Source organism: Phocoena phocoena, chromosome 5 (assembly GCF_963924675.1).
Source record: "Phocoena phocoena chromosome 5, mPhoPho1.1, whole genome shotgun sequence".
NCBI lineage: Eukaryota > Metazoa > Chordata > Mammalia > Artiodactyla > Phocoenidae > Phocoena > Phocoena phocoena.
The window spans coordinates 45,652,815-45,678,123 of record NC_089223.1 but is presented as its reverse complement, the minus strand read 5'-3'; the positions used below and the strand labels follow the sequence as shown (position 1 = coordinate 45,678,123).

The 25,309-nt window shown below is 43.4% G+C and overlaps 1 protein-coding gene across 2 annotated transcripts in view; it reads left to right on the top strand.

Annotated features, from left to right (window-relative positions):
• Positions 1-25,309, top strand: part of SEPTIN11 (septin 11) — a 90,177-nt gene that overhangs the window by 199 nt on the left and 64,669 nt on the right. The window lies entirely within an intron of this gene.

Below are 25,309 nucleotides of genomic sequence, written 5' to 3'. Positions count from 1 at the left end.
TCGGCCGCTTCTCCTCCGGCGCTGGGGGTGTTCCCGCTTGCGGGCGGGGGCCGGCGGGGAATACTGGGGGCCGGGAGCGGGGGCCTCGGGACGGCTGCGGCGGTAGCTGTGGGTGTGTGCATGAATTTGGGCGCGTGTCTGGGGCTGAGGGGAGGGCGAGGATCCCCGCGGCTCGGCTACTACGTGATGCAACAGTGTATCGCCTCGTCGCGCCCGGATTCCCGGGATGTGGGAGAAAAAGGATCCCTCGCCTATTTTTTCTTTAAGAGGATCCTTTTGGCCACGGTGTTTCTCGGCTGCCTCCTTCTCCCCGCGCACACCTTTCCCCTCGTGACAGTCGAGAAAGGCGCCGGGTGCGGGGGGGGGGGGCTGTTTCCTCCCGGCTCCCCCGCGCCGAGGGGCGACCAGGGCGTGGGAATTGTTAACCCAAGCGTTGTGTCACGCGGTTGTAGAAGCGGGTCAAAAATGAAGGGGTGGGATTGCTGGGTCGTATGGTAGTTCTATTTTTAGTTTTTTTAAGGGACCTCCATACTGTTTTCCATAGTGGCTGTATCAATTTACATTCCCACCAACAGTGCAAGAGGGTTCCCTTTTCTCCACTCCCTCTCCAGCATTTATTGTTTGTGGACTTTTTGATGCTGGCCATTCTGACCGGTGTGAGGTGATACCTTATTGTAGTTTTGATTTGCACTTCTCTAATGATTACTGATGTTGAGCATCCTTTCATGTGTTAAAAAAAAAATTTTAAAGGGGTGGGATTTCCGTGGTGGCTTCCCCTGTGCACTGTGAGATCCCGGACACCCTCAGGCACCCATGCTGGTGACCGGGCCCTGCCCAGGATGTGGACAAAAGCCTTAGATACACAAAGTTTTCAAAGGGCCCCGTTGTCGGGGTGGGTGGAAGTTTTAAAATGCTCTGCGGTTGGAAGGTCGGGGGCGGCGGGCCGGAGAGGCGGGCGCGCGAGGAAGAGGAAGGGGTGGCGGGTGCGTGGAGAATCGGGTGCCCCGGGACGAGCCGAGGGAGACGGGGAGGGAGGGAGGGAGGGAGGGGGATGCTTAGTCCCCGAGTTTGCCGGCGGGGCAGGGGCCGCGCCTCCGTCGGTGCAAAGCTCATTCAGCGACTCTAGAGCCGGCCCGAGGGCAGCCGGACTTAAAGGGTGCGGTTTCAGCCGGGGCTCTGCATCCCGGGTGAAAGGCGGAGGCCAGGGGCGGCGGCGGCCTTCCCTTTTTACTGAAAGGAGTAGAGCCGGTGGGGAAAGGCGGAGTCCTCTTTCTTTCTCTTTCCTCTTTTCTTTGTCACTGTTCAAAGTCACTTTCGCCCCACGGGCTTTGTGGGCTCCTTGAGCGAGTTTCTTCCCGCTCTACCACCTCCTTTTCTTTTCCTCTTCTTCCTCTTCCCACAGCTGTGTAGCTGCAGGTGGTGGCTTGAGAGATTTTGCAGGTACAGACCAAAGTCTCGCGGAGATACTGGAAGCTCTGCAAGCCCAGAAATGCAAATTGCAAGACTGTGCTCTCAAACCCCCAGCCCTTCTCCCAACTCTTCCTCCAGATACAGTCGCTTTTTGCACCCCTCCCCCATAATTAGCGGAGTCCTTCAGCGTGCTCTAACCCGGTTTGGTGGTTCAGCTGCCGCGATGTTTTCAAAGACGTTCTCCACCGTCAGAAGGTGTGCAGTGGTCATATTGAAGTGTAACTGTGGGTCTTTTAGGTAGTTTAAACTCTAATATTTAATGACAAACACTTAAGAATTCAGGTCCCCTCTTGATAATTAGTGGTCATAGATTGTTGTTACTGCGGGAAGTTGCATAGTCTCTGGGCTGATCCCTTTATTTTTCTGGTGAGAATATTGAGGTCCAGAGAGGTCAAGTTTATCTCGTTAAATTACTACTCCCACCCCCCCTACCCCACCCCCCTTCCCCAACACACACACACACACATTTACAGAGCACAGATTCAGATAAATAACAATATCTGCTTTAGATAATTGGACAGTGGCTATATGCAAATGTTCTGTGTGTGTGGGCAGGGTGTCTTTCAGTAACACCTATTGCTGGTGCATTCTTGAGGCATGGGGGAGGTGGAAGAAATAATTTGCTGCATATTTTCTATAAATTAGTTCATATATGTCAGTTAAATAGGAACAGTATGTGGATTAAAATTTAGTTGTGTGGCCACAATCATGTCCAACACCAGGTCTGCCAACCAGATGTGAGCTTAATTCCACAGAATTCTTGTGTAAGACCTCTCTCATTCAAAAAATAGAGGCGATTTTACAAAGTGTGTGTGTACAGAGGAGGTAACTGCTTTCTCTGCACATTCCCTGTTGTCATTAGAATTAAGATTAAGTTACTTACAGTTTGGAAACAGAAGACTGTTTTTTCTTTGGACCGAGTTGTAGGGGTGATCAGGAGTTGACTACAAAGTTAAAAAGTCTTTTCATACATTTTCCAAGGAGTTGTTGAACTGTTTCACTTTGTTCATTCGGTTCCTGTTTTAAGTGTAGTGTTTGCAGTTAGGTCTTCAAAACAACCCCAGTGAATGCAGAAGATTCTCCAAACCCAGCCCCAGGGTCTCTACACAGAATCCTTCATGGTAGAAATCACTGCCCCTCCTTTTCCCATATCTATTCTACCATTTGAACAAAAGAAAGGAAGGGTGTGTTGATAGAAAAGAATCACTCCAAAGTTGATCCGTGCATGGAGTTTCCCTAGTTACTCCTTTAGAATTAGATTTTTTTTTGTTTAGGAAAACGTGAACATATCTCCTTCCCCTACAAACTGCCTCTCTCATTCAGATTGAAGAAAAAGTTCAACCAGAATAACTTGCCCTCAACTTTAGACAGACATTCTTGAACTTGAACCTCTGAGTGTGATAGCTCAGGTACATATGACATTTCACTGGGCAAAAATCCTTATATGTCAAATGCAGTATTTTCTATCTTATGAAGTGGTTATCTTCAGTTATAACCATTTTAACTTCAAGGCTAAATTCAGATGTTTCTTAAGTGGATTTGTTGTTGGCTGGGAAACAGAAGCTTCAGTCTGGTGTGATACTGTTTATTTCCATTTTAATCTCGACCCCTAGCTTCTCCATTTTCCCAGGAGTGGTTTTTGGACTTGGCTCCCAGAAGCCCCTGAAGCACATGTGCTGTTTCCAGAGTGTGACTGATGATCAGCGAGAGCATTTCTCCCCTAGGGATGTGTGCACATTACGGATGAGTTAGTATTTTGGCATCCAAGTCCCAGGGCCGCTATTATCTTTGTTTTAATCAGAGCATGGTAATTTACTCTACCTGGGAACAGGCTTTAAGTAGCTGATCCTCTCTTTTAAGGAGTGGTGTTCATCAAGTTATAAGGTCTGGGGGTTTAAAGGGACTTTAGAGGTCATTTGGTTCAGCCTCCTCCCCAATGCAGAAAGAAATATTTTCTACATTATCCCTAAGAGAAGTGTTTAAGTCTTTCCAGTGGTGGAGATTCCCCTATGATATCGTTCACGAAACAAGTTTAATTATCCTTTTATCCACTGCGCCAAAAGGAATGGAAATCCAAGGTCATTCATTAGCTTATTTAACACTATTTATCGAGCACCTCCTGTGTGCCAGGTACTGTTCTAGGTGCCAGGGATACAGTAGTGGACAGCAGAGAAATTCCTTCTTACCTGGAGCTTTTATTTTCTGAGAGATTTAGTGTCCGTGTGTATTACAGAAACAAACTTCAATAGCGTATGTAAGCCATTTCGGGAGAAAGGAAATTACGTGCCTATTGCTGAGTCAACAGCTATGATGCAGGTTAAAGGCTCTTACCTGTTCGAGGATCATTATAGGCAGTTCCTAAACATACGGTCTGTCTTCAGCAGGAGGGTGAGGACTGACAACGAGACGTCATTTTCCCTTGTTGTAAAATTGCCATTTCTATGACTTGAGGATGTGGCCCCCTGCATGGAGGTCTGTGGCTTTTGGACCTGGAGAAGGATGAATACTTTTGAAAGCTGTAGATGATTTCTCTCTCTTCTAAAGTATCTTCTTTAAAAATGATGTGTCTACATCACGATGACCCAAGGGATTGATTGAAAGATGAAAACTACTCATATCCCATCGTCCTGAGGTAACGGTTCTTAGATTACTCTCATCAACGTTTTGAGGTTTACAGCAGCAAGCATAGCATAACCCATACCATATAAACTGCTACTAAGAAGCCAAACTGTGTGCCCGGGAGTACTCTGTCTATTTGGACATTTGTATAACCGAGGCAACAGATGCTTAGTGCTTTCACAGGGGCCCCCGCTATGTCTGTGTCCAGACAAAGGAATGAATGATTCGGATGGCCTGCTTTGGTTGATGACCAAAAGACCCAGTGTTTATTACTCTGATGATGCCACAGCTGATGATGACTTCGGGTTTAGGCTCCCTGCGGAGCAAGCTACAATCAGGGTTTCCTGTGCCTGTGTTTGTCTTTATAGGGCCTTAAACTTGGTTGGGGGGGAGGGTAGGGGCTGCTCTTGGATGTTATCATTTATTGGGAACTGCCTTTCATCGCCTTAGCCAAACTGTCTCAACTGGGGTCAGCCAAGCTGAACGATTATTTAAACAAAGACCCAGTAGATCTAAAACTTCAATCCTTTTTCCCCAAAGAGAACTACTTTACAATATAATTGATACCCCCTTTGTTTTTTTTTAGTTTGTTTGTTTTAATCCAGATTGACAGAAAATCCCCTTTCAACTAAACAATACCTCTCCTATCCACTCAGGCCTGCTGGCAGCCCATCAATGCGGCTGCTGTTGAACACAGAAACAAGACTTGGGCTAAGGTGAAACAGACAGATTTCTAAAGAGAATGCTGGTGATCTAAAAATCAAGTATGCATTGTCTCACACCTGGCCTGAGGGAGAAATCAGGAGTCCGTTGTCTGATATGACCAGAGCCAAGGCATTAGAAACACCTTTTCAGGATCCGTGCCGGCGAGGGTGAGCGCATCGCTCAAGTCAAAGGATGCGGGAAATTGAGTTGTGTGGATGCGTTCGGTCCACCTGCTGCACTAGGACCCTGTGAGATGGAGGGTGATGTGTTGACTCAGGGGCCAGGCTGGGGTGGAGACGTAGGAATTGCTTCATGCTCCAAAAGAACATCTTTGGTATCCAACAAGGGGGAGCTTGGTTCCTGCTTTTTTTTTTTTTTTTTTAATTTTTAAAATTGTTGTGAAAATATACCTAACATAAAATGTGTCTGTTTGTTTTTTTCCCACACACACACACACTGTATTTTATTTTTACAAGAGATAAATAAACTGACACCAAGCATTGTAAATGGATGACCACAACAAAAGCAACAATGATTGCAATTACCAAACACGAAACACACTCATACTATGTCATAATATTGACATTCAGTCCAGGAATCCTCCACGGTAACAGCTCCTTTACTTTGCAGTGAAAATTGATTTGTGTATTTTTTGCCTCTGAGTCCTTGTGGAATTGTGTCTGTTTTTGATAATTAAGTAACATTCCTTTGGGAAGAATTTATGATTTTCTTTCAAATTCTTTTTTCTTGTAGAAGTAGAATTACAATAATATAGATAGGTTAGAAATGGAAAAACAAAACAACTGTCAACACCCTAATGCATTCTTGGCTTCCTAATCCATCTGCTTTATCAGATACATCTTGTGCACTTTCTTTGTGTAGGTGCTGAGGTTACGATGTAAGTACTTGAGATGCCGTCCCCCCCCCCCCCCCCATGCTCATCAAATTTCTCTGAAGGATGAGCAAGCACTAGGTCTCAGCAAGGAAAGTGAGGTGGGGCGGTGGCTAGGGAAAAGTGTTCCAAGCCAAGGGAACAGCATGTGCAAAGCTCTGAGGTGAGGCAGAGCCTCTTAAGGGAATCCAGTGTAGTAGGGACATCAGCATTCATAATGGCGTAGAGTGGATGGACGTGAGGCCGAGAAGGTGGTGGGAAGAGACCACCTCACTTTTGCAGTTCATTCTTCAAGACATGGGTACTTACTACATAGCTCTTTAAATATTTTATATGCTATCCGCCCGACCCACAACGTAGGATATCCCAGATTCTTAGACTTGGTTGATGGAAGACACTGAGAATCTTCAGAGCACTAATTCTTCAGGTTTCAGGGAAGGCTCGGGGAGTTGATTTCTTTCATGGCCAAATCAAGCCCTCAAAGAACAGAGGAAGTAAAGACTGAGGAAGGGCACAGAGAGGAGTGACCACGTCACCAGGCCTTTTTCTGTCTAGTTTTCTGTATGGAACTCTTCCTCAAGATGTAGAACTAAAAGTCTTACTTCCTTACACACCAAAGCAATTGAGTCCTGAAGGGTGGGGTAGAATGCTAGGACTCCTCCCACCTTGGCACCAAGTGCCAGTTGGTGTTGTCCATAAAGAAAACTAAAAACCCCCTGGATCCTATGCAAACAGGAGGAGAGTCTTTTAAAAGCCAGGGTTCTGTTAAGACTTAATCCTTTTTCATTCATCTTCCTTTGTGTACCGTTTTCATGCCAATATAAACTTCATGAACCTCATTAAGGATGCCCATTAAATATACTCAGACCTGCTGTTGGATGGAAAAGGCTTGACTCACAGCTTCTTTGTCAGGTATAGGAAACCTGTGCAGCGTCTTGATTTTTAAGTGTTTTCTATTTAAATTACTGTCAAGACAATTATCTCTCTTGATCCTCACACAATTTCTGAGAAGTAATATAGGCAAGAAAACTGAGGCACAAAGGAGTTGTCACTTATCTAATCTGGTACAGCCAGTTAGTGGGAGAGCTTGGCTTTGGAACCAACAGTTCTGAGACCAGTGTGCATAGAGACCTACCATTTGTATTGGTCAGTTAGACTAAAGTATGTTGAGGTAACAAATTGGTCCCAGGATCTGGTGGCTTACACAGCAAAGGTTTATTTCTCACACAGGGTCCTTGTCTGTTCCATCCTCTGAGATCCGCTCCATGCTGAATTGACCCTCAGACCCAGGCTGAGGGAACGTTCTGTCCTCTCTCTGGACATTGCCAATCTGGTGGCAGAGGAAGAAGAGGCCTGCTGAACCCTGAACTGACTTTTCAAGCTCTTGGGTGGGGGTCACTTGCACGCGAACATCATTGACCAAAATAAATGGTTACTCCTAAATTCAACAGGATGGAGATAGATAATCCTTCTGCAGAGAGTGGCTCTGCCAGTCACTTGGCCAAGCTGGATGGGATGGGGAAGTAAACCCTCCCCTAGGGAGAGCCAGTGATGGTGTTGAATAGTAAGAGTTCACCATAGCTTCGTAGTTAGGGCATCTGCTAGAGAGCTAAGCGTCTTTATTATTTCGTAAAATTGTCTCCCTGTCTGTCATGACTTTTCTCAGTCTGTTTGTCCTACTCTGATTCTAGCTGGACATGGTAGAATGATGAGAGAGGGAGAAAGAGCGTCTGTGTTTAAGCAGCCAGAATGAACTGAAGGCAGAGAGTATTGATTCCTATTCTCTCACAGTGAGCTTCCAATAGCACCGTCGCCAAATAAGGGATGAGTGGTGACCTTCTCAAAGACCTTCTGTGCTAGTCTCTGGTGGCCCCAACTCTGGGACTGTACTCTCTGGGAAATGGTTTTGAGGCTATTAGGGCTTCCAACTGCTTGATAGAATTATTTCCCTTAGGATGCTTCCAAATCAGTCTTTTCCCAGCCTTGTCTGTTCCTAAATGCAGATGAATCTCTGACACCCTTCTTCTCTGTGCTTTGTTTTCTCTCCGCTGAGAGGTACTGGTACAGTCATCCCTCAGTATCTGCAGGGACTGGTTCCAGGATCTCCGCGGATACCAATATCTGCAGATGCTCAAGTCCCTTATATAAAATGGCCTAGTGTCGTTGGCCCTCCGTGTCTGGATTCAGCCAACCGCTGATGCGGTCCCTGCAGACAGGGATAGAGGACTGTATGTAGCATTTTGGTTGAGAATGTGGGCTCTAGAGCCAGACTGCTGGCCTCCTAGTGTATCACCTCTGCCATTTGACCACCTTAGACAAGTTACTCACCTTGTGTACCTCACATTCCTCATCTGTAAAATAATTACAGTACCTTCTTCAAAGGTTTACAGGATTAAATGAGGTATTACACCAGGTGCTTACAATGATGCATGAAACATTCGTCCTCAGTAAAAGGCAAACGAATACTGAAATAATAACTGCTTTATACCTAAGGCTGGGCTCAAAGCAGAACTGCCACCCCCCCCACCCACCCCCCCCCCCCACTCTACCCAGTAGCGAGCATTTGCCCCTTCCCTTGTTTACACACCCGAAATGTGCACTCTTCCCTTTTTCTTGTCAGGGCACACTTTTGAGGCACAGATCCAACATACCCGCTCCTTGAAGCCTCCATTCACCAACCCAGGTGACTTTTCTGTCTTTGAATTCCAGCAGCAATAATGCCTACCACCTACCACACTTATGTGCCATCTACATAGTGTTCTGGCGCACCTCCAGCCCCAAGTTACTTTTTTTCAATAAACAGGAATGATCAAATCTAGTTGTGAATGTTTAAAATGTTTAAAAAAGCCTCATTACCTTAAGAAATATGTTCTGATAACCTTGACCACATTCATACACTCTTAGCTCTAACTGACAGGCTTAAGGGAGGGGCTGGTGCTGTGCACAGACCCCACACCACAGCCCAAGAGACGTGTGACCGAAGGAGTGGAAACTGGTCCTTGGATCCGTTGGATGAGATATGTACCGGCTCCCCTCCTCTCAGCCACCCTTTTATTCCAGCTGTGCTGTGCAAACCTCTGGCAGGTGTAGACCTCATCTCTACAGCTTTCTGCCCCAGGCTTCTCGGCTGTAGTGTTCTGACCTATGTACATATCTGGATGTCCAAGGGAGTTACCATTGCATGGCTCACCTCTGACTGCTGGGGGATAGAAGCTGGTAGATAAATACTTCCCTCTTTTGTCACCACGTTGGACAATTCTGAGGCACAATCAGAGGGTCCACATGGGCCCCAGCCCTCAGGGGTGACTGGTCCATCCTTTAGGATAGCTTTCCTCTTTCGCTGTTAAACTTTTCCCAGTCCCCACTCCTGTTGCTCTGGGTCACTTTCACATTAGCTGCATGCATGCAAACCCTTGCCTCAGGCCCCTGCATTTTGGGGAAACCCAGGTGAAAACACCTTGTTTCCTGGTTTGGGGGTCTTCTTTTGCCTTATGCAGATGAGGGAGCCTGCATGTTGCTTTGGTAACATACCAGATTACTCTGGACGTCAAAAAAAATAGGTTCAGAGCAAGCTGATCTTTCATCAGGTTTTTACCATTTACTGGAGGACAGACTTCAAACTGCTGTAAAAGCTAGACTCCGGGATTTCCCTGGTGGCACAGTGGTTAAGGATCTGCCTGCTGATGCAGGGGACACGGGTGTAAGGTCTAGCTCATGCTCTCAAGAAGCCTGCAGTTCAGTTGAGGGAAAAGTCTGAGACTCAGGTAATGCTCCACTTCCATGATTTTGCGGGGAGGGCGGGGTGGCAGCGTCTTGTCAGGCTCTTCTAACTACTATTTAGACCTCCCTTTTCCCTTAGATAGTAGATGTCGGGAACTCGGTTCCGAATTCAGAAAAGCAGGGCCCGTTTTATTTCCCTCCTCTTCTCATTTTATAATGTCATTTGAGGAGTGCTAGAAAGATAACCTCAACTTTATTTCCTTCTAGGCTACCATTAGAAATTTATTCTTTGGGTGTAAGGTGAGGAGAAAAATGGCACAACAAAGGGAATTGACAAATTGTATCAGAGTCTGGAGGGGATGTTTTCAAAATTTCTGCCAGATGAGTTTGTATGCCCCATTCTCTCTTCAAAACATAGTGACTGCCACAGCATGCCAGATGCTTTGACTAGTAGACTAATATTCTATTCTAGGGCACGTGGGCATTTCTGTACCTACCATGCCTACTGGATCAGTAAGCCAGTACCCATGCTTACTGGGTCAGTTGTTTTGTTTCCAGAGCCGCTTATGCCAGTTGTAGTCATCAGCATAATGTGCATAATTTAATATTATGTAAATCTATGAAATATAAGTGCAAAAATAGAAAGATTTAGTAAAGGTGAGAATTTTGCTAAAGTAAAACTGCTGTGAATTTAATATGGTTAAGTTGGAGAAAAAAATTGTAAGAATCTAAAGGAGTCTGAATTCAGATTACATTGAAAGTGTTTCAAAATTCTGACTCCACTTGAGAAACAGACTGGAAATCATAGATGATGCTTATGGGTTTGTACCAAAAAGACACCTCTAAATGGAATTTCTCTAACTCATTATGATGAAAAAAACCCTTGGCCTTTTGTCAAAAAAAATTGGTGCATGAATGTATGTTTATGTTTTAAGGTACAATAAAATGTTTAGGTTATAACGATTGTTTTTTTAAAATAGTTTTTATGGTGTATGAAATTTGGAGTGAGTTTTATTAATTAATTTATTATTTTTTGCTGTGTTTGGTCTTCGTTTCTGTGTGAGGGCTTTCTCTAGTTGTGGCAAGCAGGGGCCACTCTTCATCGCGGTGCGCGGGCCTCTCACTATGGTGGCCTCTCGTTGCGGAGCACAGGCTCCAGATGCGCAGGCTCAGTAGTTGTGGCTCACAGGCCTAGTTGCTCTGTGGCATGTGGGATCCTCCCAGACCAGGGCTCAAACCCGTGTCCCCTGCATTAGCAGGCAGACTCTCAACCACGGCGCCACCAGGGAAGCCCCGATTGTTTTTAAAATCCTAGTCTTTAAATGCTTTTTAAGATAAATTATCCAATCCTGCTCCTAATAGCTTTGGATAAAGGAACTAGTATATAACCACCATTCCTCCCAACTTCCCCATTTCCATATTCTAACACATATGGTAGATGGGGAAACAAGTTGAGAATTACTGTTTTTTCCTGGGTCAGATGTGAATGTCTCTGGAAGAGTTAACTCACTTGACATGATTTACCTTCTTTTACACCTGATGTAAATGGCTATCAATGTTGGTTTTTTGTTTTTGTTTTTTAAATCTGATTTGAAAGAGGTGAAAGGACACTAGAAAATTTACCTGTTCTATCAGTTTCTTTTAGGTTAGTCCAGAATAACGGGAAATGCGATTTTTGGGAGCAAAATAATCTCAGTTTGGAAAGGTGAGGTTATTCTAGTGATCATTTAATTTTCTCTTTGAGATACATGAGCACATGAGAGATATGGGTTACTCAAAGACGTACTCTGTCTGGGAAGAAGAAATTCCTTCATTAGATGCAGATGAAAGCTTAGACCATAGTCTTAGTAGTCAGTCTGGACTTTTGCATTCATTCCTTCCAACCATCCTTGGATAATCTTCCATCAGCAATTTGATTTAAGTTTTAATCCCAACCATGAAAAAATTGTGTTAAAAACAAGTAGAAAGTTGTTTTTCTATTCCAAAATAAAGGTAGTGGGAGGAGAAACTTAACAAATTGGAAGCTGAAATGTGTGATTTCTCCATTTCTCAAACTAAAACAGGAATTATTTTTCAGGTTTTTTTTGGTCTTTAAATACACATTTGAAATGTTGCCAATTTGCACATTGACTTTGCCACTAAACTTATTGCACACGCAGCAGTTGTGTCCTAATTGAAGTTGTGCAATTCCACACATTTTTCCTGTGATAAGACTTCAGTGTGTAAAAGTTGTAAGGAATTTTGATTAGATATTATTCTTTTTTTATATATATAGATTTTATTTACTTATTTACTTTTGGCTGTGTTGGGGTCTTGGTTGCTGCGCGCAGGCTTTCCCCTAGCTGTGGCGAGCAGGGGTTACTCTTCGTTGTGGTACGAGGGCTTCTCATTGCGGTGGCTTCTCTTGCGGAGCACGGGCTCTAGAGCGCAGGCTCAGTAGTTGCGGCGCACGGGCTTCGTTGCTCCACGGCACGTGGGATCTTACCGGACCAGGGCTCGAACCCATGTCTCCTGCGTTGGCAGGCGGATTCTTAACCACTGCGCCACCAGGGAAGCCCCGATTAGAGATTATTCTTGACCCAAGCCCGTCAGCCCCTATTTGATGGATCAGGGCTCATACTTGATGATCTTAAGGCCAAGTCTTTTGGCTGTTGGTTTTACCTCTTCTTACCAAATAGAGATGACACCCAAGGCTGCAGAACAGTGCTGTCAGGTAGAGCTTTCTGTGACGATGGAAATGTTCTACCACTACATTGATTGGTATGGTAGCCGCTAGCCGTATGTAGCCGTTGAACACTTGAAATGTGGCTGGTGCAACTGTAGAATTAAATTTTTTATCTGTAATTAATTTGCATTTAAGTTTAAATAGCTGCATGTGGCTAGTGGCTATCATACTGAATAGTGAAGCTTTAGGAATGTAATCTAGACGTATTTACAATCTGATATCTTTCTCATTTTTTAGAAAACTTTTTTATCGAGAAAAATATCAAACATACACAGAGTAAGGATGGAGGTGTTCATGATAACATTCTCTCATCACCCAGGCCAATCTTATGTCATCTGTTTTCCCTTTTCTCTAACCTCTTTTCTTCCCTACCCGTCACCCCGTCAAATTATTTTATTTATTTATTTATTTTCCGTCAAATTATTTTGAAGTAAATTCCAGGACAGCCTGATCGCATTTTGTTTTAAAAGCTAAGATGGTGATCTGGGGGAAGGAGGGGAATGGTATTAGAGAGAGGTACTCAGGGAGCTTCAAATGTATTGGTGATTAAAAAAAAAAGACTTGAAGTATAGAGATGGGAAAAGTTATGGTTTGACAAAGGTAGGTAATGAGTATACAGATGTGCTATGTTTTGTTTGCTTGACATCTTTCGTCACCATCACCATCGTAAGAAGCCAGGCTTGAGCCCAGAGATGGAACAGTCACTGTACCAGGCCTCACTTACCTGTGCTTATAGTGAACCTTGAGTTCATGGATCATTTAAACATTCAAACATTATTCGTATGTGATATTTATCCTTGAGCTTAGTTGAATGCCAACAGTGCTGTAGAGTCATAGGATCTGTAAAAAGGTGGAAAGCAAGCTGAAGATCTTTCTCTTTAGCCCAGTCTCCTCCCAACACTTGGTTTCAGAGAGTGGTAGCTTGATTGGAGCTCGCAGTGAGCCCAGAGCTTTCTGTCACACCACACTTAACCAGATCGACTGATTTGCTGAGTTAAAGCTTGCAGCGCTAGGTCACTCCTACCTACTTTTAAAATGGCAGATTCCTTTTTATTAATTAATTAATTAATTAATTAATTTTGGGCTGCATTGGGTCTTCATTGCTGCACGCGGGCTTCAGTAGTTGTGGCTCGTGGGCTGTAGAGTGCAGGCTCAGTAGTTGTGGCGTGTGGGGTTGGTTACTCTGCAGCATGTGGGATCTTCCCGGACCAGGGCTCAAACCCATGTCCCCTGCGTTAGCAGGCGGATTCTTAAGCACTGCACCACCAGGGAAGTCCTAACAATGGCACATTCTTATGATCTCTTTTAGAGCAGATACATTATTTCTAAGTCTACTTGCAGTTTTGCAGGTACTCTTGTTGGAGGGAAATGTTTTTGTAATTAACAGTATAAAGAAGTCATTTATGAAATTTTATATTTGGGGCTGAGAATTGATGCCTGTTACTGGTGGAGAGTATTATAGGAAATGCCTGTTTGTTTTTTTACATTTCTGTTTATAAAAGAAAACCTTGTAGCAAGCACATTTTGGTCATGTGGACACATCGAAGGAAATAGTGCTTGCATCAATGATATTTAAAAGTGCAGTTTTCCTTTACCACGTAAAACAAAAATTGTTGCTGTGCTTTTGTAGTTCAATTTGGAGGCTAAAAATGATTTTCTTCCCTTCTGATAGTGTGCAGAATATGTCTATTCTAAATTTGGAACGCTATACTTAGGTTCTCAGGATTTAAGGGGAATGCATTTGTGATGGTAAAGGATCTTGTATCATCAGAAATGCTCCCAGGCCTTGGCTCAGCTGTCCTATTGATGGAGAAAGATAATATGCTTTAGAAGAAGAGCGATTAAAATTTTTAGCAACATTCTGAACAACTGCAAGCCCATGGTTGCAACAGAATGCTGTTCCTCTTCCATGGTCAAGTCTCTAAAAGCCTGCCCTTTGTGTTCCCTTGGTCTTTTGTTAACTACGTTCCTGGGAGGGAGGGAAGAGCTTTGTCTAATCTCCTCATCTACATTGCAGGTTGGTCCAGTTTGTTTTTATTCCATGGTTTGGGGAGATAGTGAATAGTTGGTTAACACCCTACGTATAAATGTTACCAGGAGGCAAGATTTATGCCATTTTTACAAATAATACTCCCGTGAAATGAGCCTTCTTATCTCCACTTGACAAGAGAGAGTTGAATCCTTGGTAGGGCAAGAAGATTTAGGGAAATGTTTTGTCAAGTCAGTTGCTCTGTCCTTTTCATGTAGGATGGAGACAAGAAACTCTTAAGGCTTTAAAAATGACTGTGACCTGATTAGGAGACCATAGCAACTATTTTCAGTAAAGAGGGAACAAGATTAGTGTGAGTAGCAGGTTTTTTTTCTTTTTTTTAATGTATTAAGTTTATAGATTTTGAAAAGCTTTTATATTAGATGAAATTTAAATCTAGCGATAACACATCTTGAAAAAGAAAATAAATTCATGTAGTCTAGATCTCAATTAAGCACTCTCACACTTAATTACCTTTAGAAAAATGTTAAACTTGATGTAACCATAACACTAGTAAGAAATAGAAGTTTACCATATGTGTTCTCTTTAAAATAGTTACTGAGCCATGGTTTACTAGCAATCTGGCAATCTTTGATAGGCCTCAGTTTGGTTCTGGAGTGAATTATTTATGTCATGGTAAGATAGTAAGGGAGAGAAATACGTCAAACTGTCTTTGCCCAGGGTGAGCTTCATTATTTGGCTCATTTACTTGAAGGGAAAAAAGTACCAAAAGGGACAACTCTCAGATTCTTCTAGTTAAACTGCTATAAACGGGCAAGCACGTGCCACCTCTTGATTCTGGTTGTTAAAATAAGGGTGTTAGTGGTGCCATAGTTTTTCAAGAGAAGATGGACATTTAGAGTTTGAGGTGAAATTTCCCCGTCTGAAAATGTTGGCAACGAAATCAGATATTTTAAAAGTACTGTGTGGGCCACATACACACATGCTCATGGGCTGAGTCTGCCAGTATGCAGTCTGATTTCCACTGCAAATGATTCATTTATTTTTCTTGTATTTGAATAAAGAACTCATTAAAGTTTTAAAATTTTATTTTGTTTTGGTAGGCCTTTTAGAATGCTTTAACATTTGAGCAATTACAGTGCTTTGTGTGGAAAATACTCTGGTTTTTTAAAACAGAAGCAGTGCCTTGAACTCTGGTATGAAAATGTCTAGATTGTTCGAGGGCAGCATCAAAACTTGTAAATTGTTGGGCTTCCCTGGTGGCGCAGTGGTTGGGAGTCCGCCTGCCGATGCAGGGGACACGGGTTCGTGCCCCGGTCCGGGAAGATCCCACATGCCGCAGAGCGGCTGGGCCCGTGAGCCATGGCCGCTGAGCCTGCGCGTCCGGAGCCTGTGCTCCGCAACGGGAGAGGCCACAGCCGTGTGAGGCCCGCGTACCGCAAAAAAAAATAAAAAAATAAAAAAACCTTGTAAATTGTTTCCCTCACAGGATATCTCCAAACAGGTTTGATCACATTGGGAGAAATGGAACCGGAGTTGTATGGCGTGACTAGGACCCACAGCAGAGAGAGCGGGAGGGATTCATGAGTGTGTGGGATCCAATGTAAATATCCCTCTGCAAAAACATGTGCTGTATATAGTGAATGGGGTTGGATTTTTTTTTTTTTCTTCCTGTTTGGTTGAGGTCCAATGACAGTTAATGGCTGTTTCTTACAGGCTGTGAAATTATTTATGAGTTTGGCAGTAGGATGATGTAAAATGCAAGTGGATATAGGTAGAATAAGGGCTGTTACCAAATTCCAGTAAACCGTTAGTGCTGGAGCTGGGAGGGAATTTAGAGGTCATCTCATCAGGGCCTGCCTTTGAACTGAGGCCTGAGTTCAGCTGAAACTGAAATTCCCCATTCACTCTTCCCTGCCCGGCAGGGACCCGGCATTCTCCCTTCTTTTCTTCTCCCTGCCTGTAGGAAAATGTATCTTCCAGGAACTATTTGTGACAGAGAGTCTTGGAAAACAAACAAACAAAAGCAGATGTTTGGTGAACAGAAGTTTTAGAAAACAACTTGCGAGGAGGTTGTCTTTCCGATGGTTAGAACGTTTTTATTGGTAAAGTTTCTGTGGTTGTTTTTTGTGAGTCTTGATACCCTTCTTTCTAAAAGTCTACTCTTCCATAATGGGTATAAGAAGCAAAAAGACAGATCATCGACAGAAAAATGTGGCAATTAATTACCTTTAAGTCTGCAGAATTTCCTAGTGGTGGGTTCAATCACGTGAACTAGTTGACTTCAGCTGTTTCTGAACTACGGAACCACTAGTTTCACATGGTTCAAGATAGTAGCTTGAGCAAAAGGGTAATAAGTACAGTTGACCCTTGAACAACAGAGGTTTGAACTGCACAGGTCCACTTAGAAGTGGATACTTTTCAATAGCAAATACTACAGTACTACGTCTGTGGTTGGTTGAATCCAAGGATGCAGAGAGACCACTTGTATGCAGGGCTGACTACACATTATACGAGGATTAACCCCTGTGTTGTTCAAGGGTCAGCTGTGCTGGGGTATCTTCCTAGTCCTCTAAAAACATCCTTAGCGTTTTACACGGTCACTGACCACTCAGCCCTTCTCAGTTTATCCTGCTCAAACACTGTTCTGCTGGGGTACTTTTACTAAGAAATGTGGAATCGAAAGCTCCATGTGCACACGTGGAACAGTCTTCCTTCCACATGTTACCTTTGGCTTGAAAAGCCTCCTTTGCCTTGAAGAAAAGACTACCCAGCTAAAGTCAGATGCTGGATTTGTTTCTAATTGTTCAGGCCAACAGAAGCCAGTTGGAATGGAAGTCTTGGTCAACAGCAAGATAGTTTTGGGTGTTTTTAAGTTAATTAATTTATTTTTGAAATTTATTTTTGGCTGCGTTGGGTCTTCATTGCTGCACGCATGGACTTTCTCTACTTGCAGCGAGCGGGGGCTACTCTTCGTTGCGGTGGCTTCTCTTATTGTGGAGCATGGGCTCTAGGCACGCGGGCTTTAGTAGTTGTGGCTCGTGGGCTCCAGAACGCAGGCTCAGTAGTTGTGGCGCACGGGCTTAGTTGTTCCGCGGCATGTGGGATCTTTGCGGACCAGGGCTCGAACCCATGTCCCCTGCATTGGCAGGCGGATTCTTAACCACTGCGCCGCCAGGGAAGCCGCCAGCAAGATAGTTTGATATGCAGTTATATTAATGTTACAACTTGTATCGAGGATCTGAGACTTTTGGAAACATTGCCCTGTTATTGTAATTGAATCCTAATTCTGATTTGGCAGTGGTAGTGGGGGGGGGGGGCGGTGGTGAGTGGGCCCACAGAAAGCAATGTTGTAAACTTCAGACCTTTTCTTCCGCTAGTTTCCTAAATCGAATCCACTGAGTATTGGCTTTGTCAAACCGACTTTTGTTAAACAAGTGGCATTTTAGCATTTTGTAGATTCAGAAAATAAGTATAAAATACGAGACATTTGGGCTTCCCTGGTGGCGCAGTGGTTGGGAGTCCGCCTGCCGATGCAGGGTACGCGAGTTCGTGCCCTGGTCGGGGAAGATCCCACATGCCGCGGAGCGGCTGGGCCCGTGAGCCATGGCCACTGAGTCTGCGCGTCCGGAGCCTGTGCTCCGCAACGGGAGGGGCTACAGCAGTGAGAGGCCCCCGCGTACCGCAAAAAAAAAAAAAATCAGCAGTAACAGGCCCAGGTTTTTGCCTAATGTAGAAGGACTTAATCAGTAAAAATTACTGTGGCAGAACATCCTAGAAGGAGGTTAGGGAAAAAAGAATTTAAGAATCTGCTCAATTTTCCCCAGGAATTCTCAATTATCTTTATTTAATGGTTGAGCACCTGACAGTAGTTTGCTGTGGAGGGCTGAGAAGTGAACACAAATGCAGCGGGCTGAAGGTTTTAATTTTCACTTCACCTGTTTCTTGTCTCAGCTCAATTTTTCTCAGCCCTGGGTTGCTCAGGCTATATATACCAGTTGGAGTTGACGGATCATGATATAATTTACTCCTGCCCATCAGAAAATATTGCAGAGTGACTGGGTGAGGCAGCCTCAGTAAATGGTACAGGTGGTTCGCTTTGATGCTGTACTCAGGGCCTTTTCCTGGGCGTAGTTTTCCTAATTATTGAAATTGTATGAATAGCAATGATCCCTGAAGCTCTTCCATGTGGAAGTTGGTGGGCTGCTTTCAGTATTTCCACTTTCATGAGTTATTATCTTCCAGAGAGGTGCCAGGTGAAAGTTCTAGAAATAATAGCATGTGAAGTGGTTATTCATAGTTGTCTTTCCTGTGGAAGTGAGGCTACGGAATTCATCAGGACAGTAAATATTTACACTTTTTAAAGTTTATGTATGAAATCTATATGTGTTTCTTAAATAAACATCCTTAAATGGCTAGCAGAATTGACAATGAATTGATAGGGAAAACATTTTAAATCTTGTTTACTGTGGAATTGCTTAAAGTGGGCAGGACTGTACCAGATGCTTCCTATTGTCTCTGTGGAAAAACTGTCAGAAACCTGTGATATAGACATCTGTACTTTTCAGTGAAAGGAAAAGAGACTTAGAAGTCACCTGCCCCAAAGTCATTCAGCTCAAAGGTAGCAGAGCTGGAATTTTTATTCCCAACTGACTTGCAGCCAAAGCTGGTGACACTCTTCCAGGCTGCTTTATTTTTTGTATTAATTACAGAGAGATTTTTTCCCAAGCCTATCATATAAGATACTGATATTTAAATATTAAATTAAAAATGGCACCACCAACTTCATGCAGACCTGCCTCAAATGTACGTTGGTGAAAGGTAACACTAATTACTTTAAAATTTTAAATCGTTTTATGCATTGTTCTGGAACAGAATAGTGCAGTGTATGTTTCGGCTAAACACTTTAGTTATGATTTTTGAACGTTGGCTCGGTGCGGCACAACGCCTATGAATATGCCAAGACTTTTATGAGCTTTGTAGAGGGGTAGTATTTGCTTGGAAAAAAGAAAACCATCTGAAAATAGATAGAACTTCGGGATTATTCAGTGGTGACAGGGCTCGTCTTAGAAGATCAGAATGAGACAGTGAGGGTCTGGGTGTGAAATGCCAAGTGGTTGTCACAGTGCCTCTTTTCTGTCCAGCTTCACATGGTATGTAAAAAATAGGTCTTTTAAAGTATGGGGACATAAATTACTTTTCTTAAGTAATTCTTAAGTAAGGATGGCCAATGGCTCCGCAAGATACAGCCACCTCTAGGTGGTTATGATATTCAACTGTCATGACTGTAGTGAGGTTGGACATCTTTTCATGTGGCTATTGGCCGTTTATGTTTATTTCTCTGTGAACGACTTATTCACCTCCTTGCCTTTCCGTTCCTCTATCCCCCAGTTGGGCTGTTTCTCTCTGTCCTGTTGACATTCGTCCTTTTTTTATGTGCAAATAATTTTCTCTCAGTCTGCCATGTTTCTTTTCTTCTGTCTTCGGTGTCTTGTTATATAGAAGCTTTAACTGCACCACCTTCTTTTCGGTTTGTATTTTGGTGTCTTGTTTTGGAAATCAAGCTCCCTTTTCTCTGAACTTCATTTAATTATGTTTAACAGCTGTTTTGTCTTTTGCTCAGTACTTTACAGAAGACAAGAATGTAGCAACTGTTAAGAAACAGAGTCCATTCATCCAGTGGGAGATGTCCTGAACTAATAAATTAGAAACAACTTAAAGAGGAGACAGAAAGGGAAGAGCTTGGAACCCACGCTGTGAAAAGGAGTTCAAGGATCCAGCCCCTTTAGAGGGGCACAGGAATTTAATGCTCTGTGATTTGAAGAAACTTTTATGAGATAATTAACACCTAACTTGTAATTAGCAGTTGAGCACTCGCTGAGCTAGATGGAGGACAAGCAAGGGAGGCCTTGAGTTAGTGATTGGGTCTTGGCGTTAGAAATGTGTTGTTTGCGGGGAGGCATCCCATTTTAACATTCCTTTCAACTGGGTTATTTCCAGGTTTATAGATCAAAGTATTTTATCGGTAATAAAGAGTAAGAATACTGAACACTCACTATACAGCAGGTGGTGTGTCTAAGCACTTCATGTGCATCGTCTCATTTGGTCGATAAACTTGTGAGCAGGTGTTATTATTATGCCATTTTCCAAATGAGAAAACAGGCTCAAGAAGGTTAAATAACTTGCCCAAAGTCACATAGCTGGTAAGTAAATGGTACCAGGACTTGAATTCAATTTTTTTCTGACCTCAGGGCCATCCAAATGTGATCGCTAACACATGTAAAAAAGTATTTGTGGAGATTCTGAAGGATGAGTCCTTGAAGTCAATGACAGTGGCTGTTGTGCTTTAAAATCAGGCTCCATCAGGCATCTGCTGGCAGGGCCTGACTTAGTTGCTCTCAGTGGAAGTCAGAAGTCTCTGAAGGACTTTACCACTGGAAACCCTTAAAAAAAATCGAAGCCGCTTCACTTCTGGGGGCCCTGCTTTTCTCTGCAGCCTTTGCTGTTTGCTGCCAAAGTGATGAGTGGGTCATTCTGCTCTTTCAAGCCCTGGCTTTGCTCTCCAGCAACCTTTTACTAAGTCAGGTCGCAGGTAAACCTACATGTTGCGGTGGTGCGAGGGGACTGGATAGACCTTGTCTGTGTGTGTACATGACACACACATGTGAGGGGAGACTCAGAGCATGGCCATCTCCTCCCCAGGGCTCCTCGTCAACAGTTCCACTCCCCAGCTCAGCACGTATTTCATCAGGCTGTCCCAAACATAACCTTCTACTTCAGTGAAAATGTGACACATGTCAAGCAAACGGGACAGAGACTAAAATCTCTTTATGCGGAACAAGTGCTGTTGTGAATCGCTGATATAATTCCATAGTGATAAAGCCAGTTAAAAATCCAGGTTTTGTTGCTTACTTCCTCTGAGACCTCGGCCACGTTTCTCTGTATCTCCATGACTTAATTTCCGCCTCTGTAAAATGAGGATGATAATATCTATCTTACAGGGTTGTGAGGATGTAAACGTTCATGCATGTAAAGCACTTAGAATAGTGCCTGGAGGATAAATGGTGCCTTATGAATGTTAGCTATTTTATAGATTTAAAGCAATAAACCGCTATCTCCAGAGTGGTGCTCCTGGTACTATTTCAGTGCAGATCACGGACATCTTAACATTCTTATCTCTGACAGTTTGGCGCACTGATATCACACTTACCTCCCCCTGTAGGTGAAGGCATTTCTGTGGTCTCTAGAAAAGTAGAAAAGTTTATTTGAGCCCCAGGAATACTGCTGCTGGCTTTGAGTCATCCTTTCTCACCATGGCCACGGTCCTTTGATCACCCAGATGTAGTCCCCCATTTAAGCCTAAAGAATGGGTTCTCTGCCTTCTAGAATCGGCATGTGTTCATGAGTTATTACCCTAGCAGCTGAAATCAAGATGGAAACATCTGAACTGTCCTTGTGGTCTCTCCCTACCTCCTCTTCCTTGTTGAAGGTGCCCCTTAGGTATGGTCCTTGTGGACTGTTTACAGCTCAGTGGCCCGTGTCGAGCACTGACACTCCTCCAAGCCCTGGACTAGATGCTGTGGAAGCACACTGAACACCACTGCAGGTTTCTGTGGCTTGGGTTTTCAGAGAATGTTCAAGCAGGAACGACTTTTAGAGAAATCATCTCATCCAGCTCTTTCATTTTACAGAGAAGGGGGCCAAGACCCAGGAGAGTCAGTGACCTGCTTAAGGCCCACAGACTCAGAACTGGAGCCAGATCCTCTGACTTTTGCTCATACTACAAACCCAAGGCCAGTTGAACGGAGGCATTCCTGATAGGTAGTTAGTAGGCAAATTCTTTGGTGGTTTCCCATTGCCTAGCGGAGAAAACCCCAAATCCCTTTCCAGTTACTGATCTCATGTTTGGGATCCTGGTCACTGACTACGGTGAAAAAAAATCTTAATGGTTTTGGAGCTATACATATAATGAATCAAGTTTAACTTGGGCCCTCAATGCAGTTGGGTATTTATGGTTAGTCACCCTTCGTAAAAAAAAAAAAAAAAGAAAAAGAAAAAGAAAGTGATTCCTTATAAAAGGCTTACATAACACAACTCGGGTGGTGCTTGTGTGTGCATCTCCAGCCTGTGGACTAGAAAATAACTAATGCCTTACCGACAATACAGGACACCCTTTGAAAGCTCTCTACCATCCCAAAGTGCTTACTGTGACAGTGTCAGTTTGGGACTTCTTTTTTTATTATTAGTTGCACACTTTATGCCAAAACAAAGTACTCCCCGTAGCCATTCCTGTGGCATTTTGTTGCATCATCGATCCACTTCTATTATTATTTTTTTATGTTTTAAAAATATTTACTTATTAATTCATTTTACATAACAATAATCGTATTACCTGTTAACATTAATAACAGTTTTATGAAATGTAAATTTTTCAAGTCATTCAATGAGTGAGATGAGATACAATTGTTTTACATTTTTGTGATTCTTTTTAATGTCTGACCTAATAGAAGACAGCTGGTCTTCAGGTCTGCTTTTCATTTACTCTGATGCAATGTATTGTTTTGGTCGAAGTGCATGAAGAAGTCCCAGCCTCACAGATATGTGGTTGGAAAAGAAGGAACTTGTACACCCCTAAAAGTTTCCTGGAAAGGCCTCAGGGAACCCCTGACCACACTTCGAGAACTACTTTACTTTAGAGTAACTCTCTCAGATCTGTATCCTCGTTCATTCCCCTCTAGGGAGGAGCATTGCATTTCCTGATAGATGACATGGATGGAGAAGGGAGCGGGCAATGCTATTACTGTGAAGTTAGGACTCTTAGTGACTGTGCGCTGATAGTGGTATATAAGGTAGAGCTATGGTAAAAAAACAAAACAACAAGAAAATGACTCAGTGCCAATTCAGGATAGTGTTTGCATCTGGTGGTGGGCAGGAGGGAAAGGGTTACCATCACATGTGGGGAACTCTGGGGCTTCAAAGCTTTTGGTAGTGTTCTGTCTCTTGGGCTGGTTGTTGGATATATGGGCGAGTGTTCTATTCTCTTTGCATGATAAGGATATGTTATAGACACTCTCTCTCTCTCTCTCTCTCTATATATATATATATATATATATATATATTTTTTTTTTTTTTTTTAATTTTTTTAATTTTTTTAATTTTTTTTTTTTTTGTGGTACGCGGGCCTCTCCCGTTGCGGAGCACAGGCTCAGCGGCCATGGCTGACGGGCCCAGTTGCTCTGCGGCATGTGGGATCTTCCCGGACCGGGGCACGAACCCGTGTCCCCTGCATCGGCAGGCGGACTCTCAACCACTGTGCCACCAGGGAGGCCTGACACTCATATATTTAAAGAGAGCTCTGGTTTCTAGGACGTGGGGGAAACAATGAATCTTTTTTCCCTCATTCAGTCTCTTCTGCTTTTTTGGCTTGGAGTTCTTGAATCTTTCCAGTCTAAAAAACACCTGTTTGGATACATGAATTATGACTGTATCCATCACAGTTATTTTTCACTTCAGGTACTTGTGTTCATGCAAGATCTAAAGCTTATGATTCCCTCATTGTTGTAAGAATAAAGAAAATCAGAGACTCTCAAGCTCAAATATAGGGCTAAAGTCATGAGAGCTCTTGGTGTGGGAATGGTCTGGTGATGGTGGCCCCCCCCCCCCTTTGCTCTGAGCCTTCTGTGTCACGTTGATCTTGGCCCACAAGGGCTGATTGGTTTTTCTGCCTTCTGCTAGATAATAGGCTGGCTTTGTGGTCTTAAAAGCTAAAGTTGTGCTTCTTGGACCGGCTAACATACTGTTTGACTGGCACTTGGATCCATTCCTCTGTCTGTTTTGTCTTCTCCTTTGGCTTCATATTTTGTACTTCTGTTTTGATGACTGATTACTTCTAGTTGGATTTTATTTGAAGCCTGATATCCACTCTAGTGTAGGCACTGGCATCCTTTCTTTTCTTACCCCGTGGTCAGTGATAGAAGCCTGTGACTGAAGAACTAGAGAGTGTTCATGCACCCTTCCTCAACAACGCCTGTCCCCTCATCAGTGTTACAGAAGATGAAACTGAAGCCCAGAGAAATGGTAGTTGCTGTCATGTAAAGCAGCCCCTAGCTGGCATATGGATGCAAGCCCTGGAGGATTCTTAGCTGTGGAATGTAACGGCTAAAGTAGCTTTGTGTGCTTATTTACTTTAAGGTAGGTAAGTCCAGCTTCAGGATATAATGTGGAATGAGGTGGAGGGAAGAGTATAGTATTCTAAAGAAAGCATATTTGGTGGGAGAGAAATTTAGACGATAGGACAAAGCTCAAGAGGAAGCAACCACCAATTTTTATTGGAGAGGGAGAAAATGGTATTACATAATATGTGACTTTAAATTTATTAAAGTTTGATCTTAGAATGCTTTGCCGTTTGTTGCACTTGCCGAAATATTGTTGCCTAAATAGATGACATCTGAATATGGTTTCCATGGGTCTGAGTAAGCTCTTAGTAATTACCTCATGGATGGTTAAGAAATCAAAAATCAGGTATTTTGTGTTGATGCCACAGTGGCTGGTGTCTTGAACATGTGTTCCAAATTGTGAGCTGCAGACAAGTGCATGTAAAGGAATGTGGGTGCAATTAAAATGCCTTCAGAATGGAAGCCTAAGTAAATATTAAGTGCAACAACGTAAGTGAAATTGCCAACTAATGTCTAGCTCAGAGTAGGCTTTAGAATCATGAATGTTAGTTTCCCTGAGGAAATTAGTTTTAAAAGTTTTAAAACTAGTTTTAAAAATATCACTAGTTTGAAAAGTTTTATTTTTTAATATAAGCTCAGAAGTGGATAGTGGTGTTCCATCAATAAATCAGGAGATAATCATTCTCTCTTTCATCTAATCTTTTTTTCAATTAATTATTTTTATTTATTTTTGGCTGCGTTGGGTCCTCGTTGCTGTGCGTGGGCTTCCTCTAGTTGTGGCGAGCGGGGGCTGCTCTTCACTGTGGTGCGTGGGCTTCTCATTGCAGTGGCTTCTCTTGCGGAACATGGGCTCTAGGCATGCGGGCTTCAGTAGTTGTGGTGTGTGGGCTCAGTAGTTGTGGCGCACAGGTCCAGTTGCTCCGTGGCATGAGGGATCTTCCCGGACCGGGGATCAAACCCATGTTCCCTGCATTAGCAGGCGGATTTTTAACCACTGCGCCACCAGGGAAGCC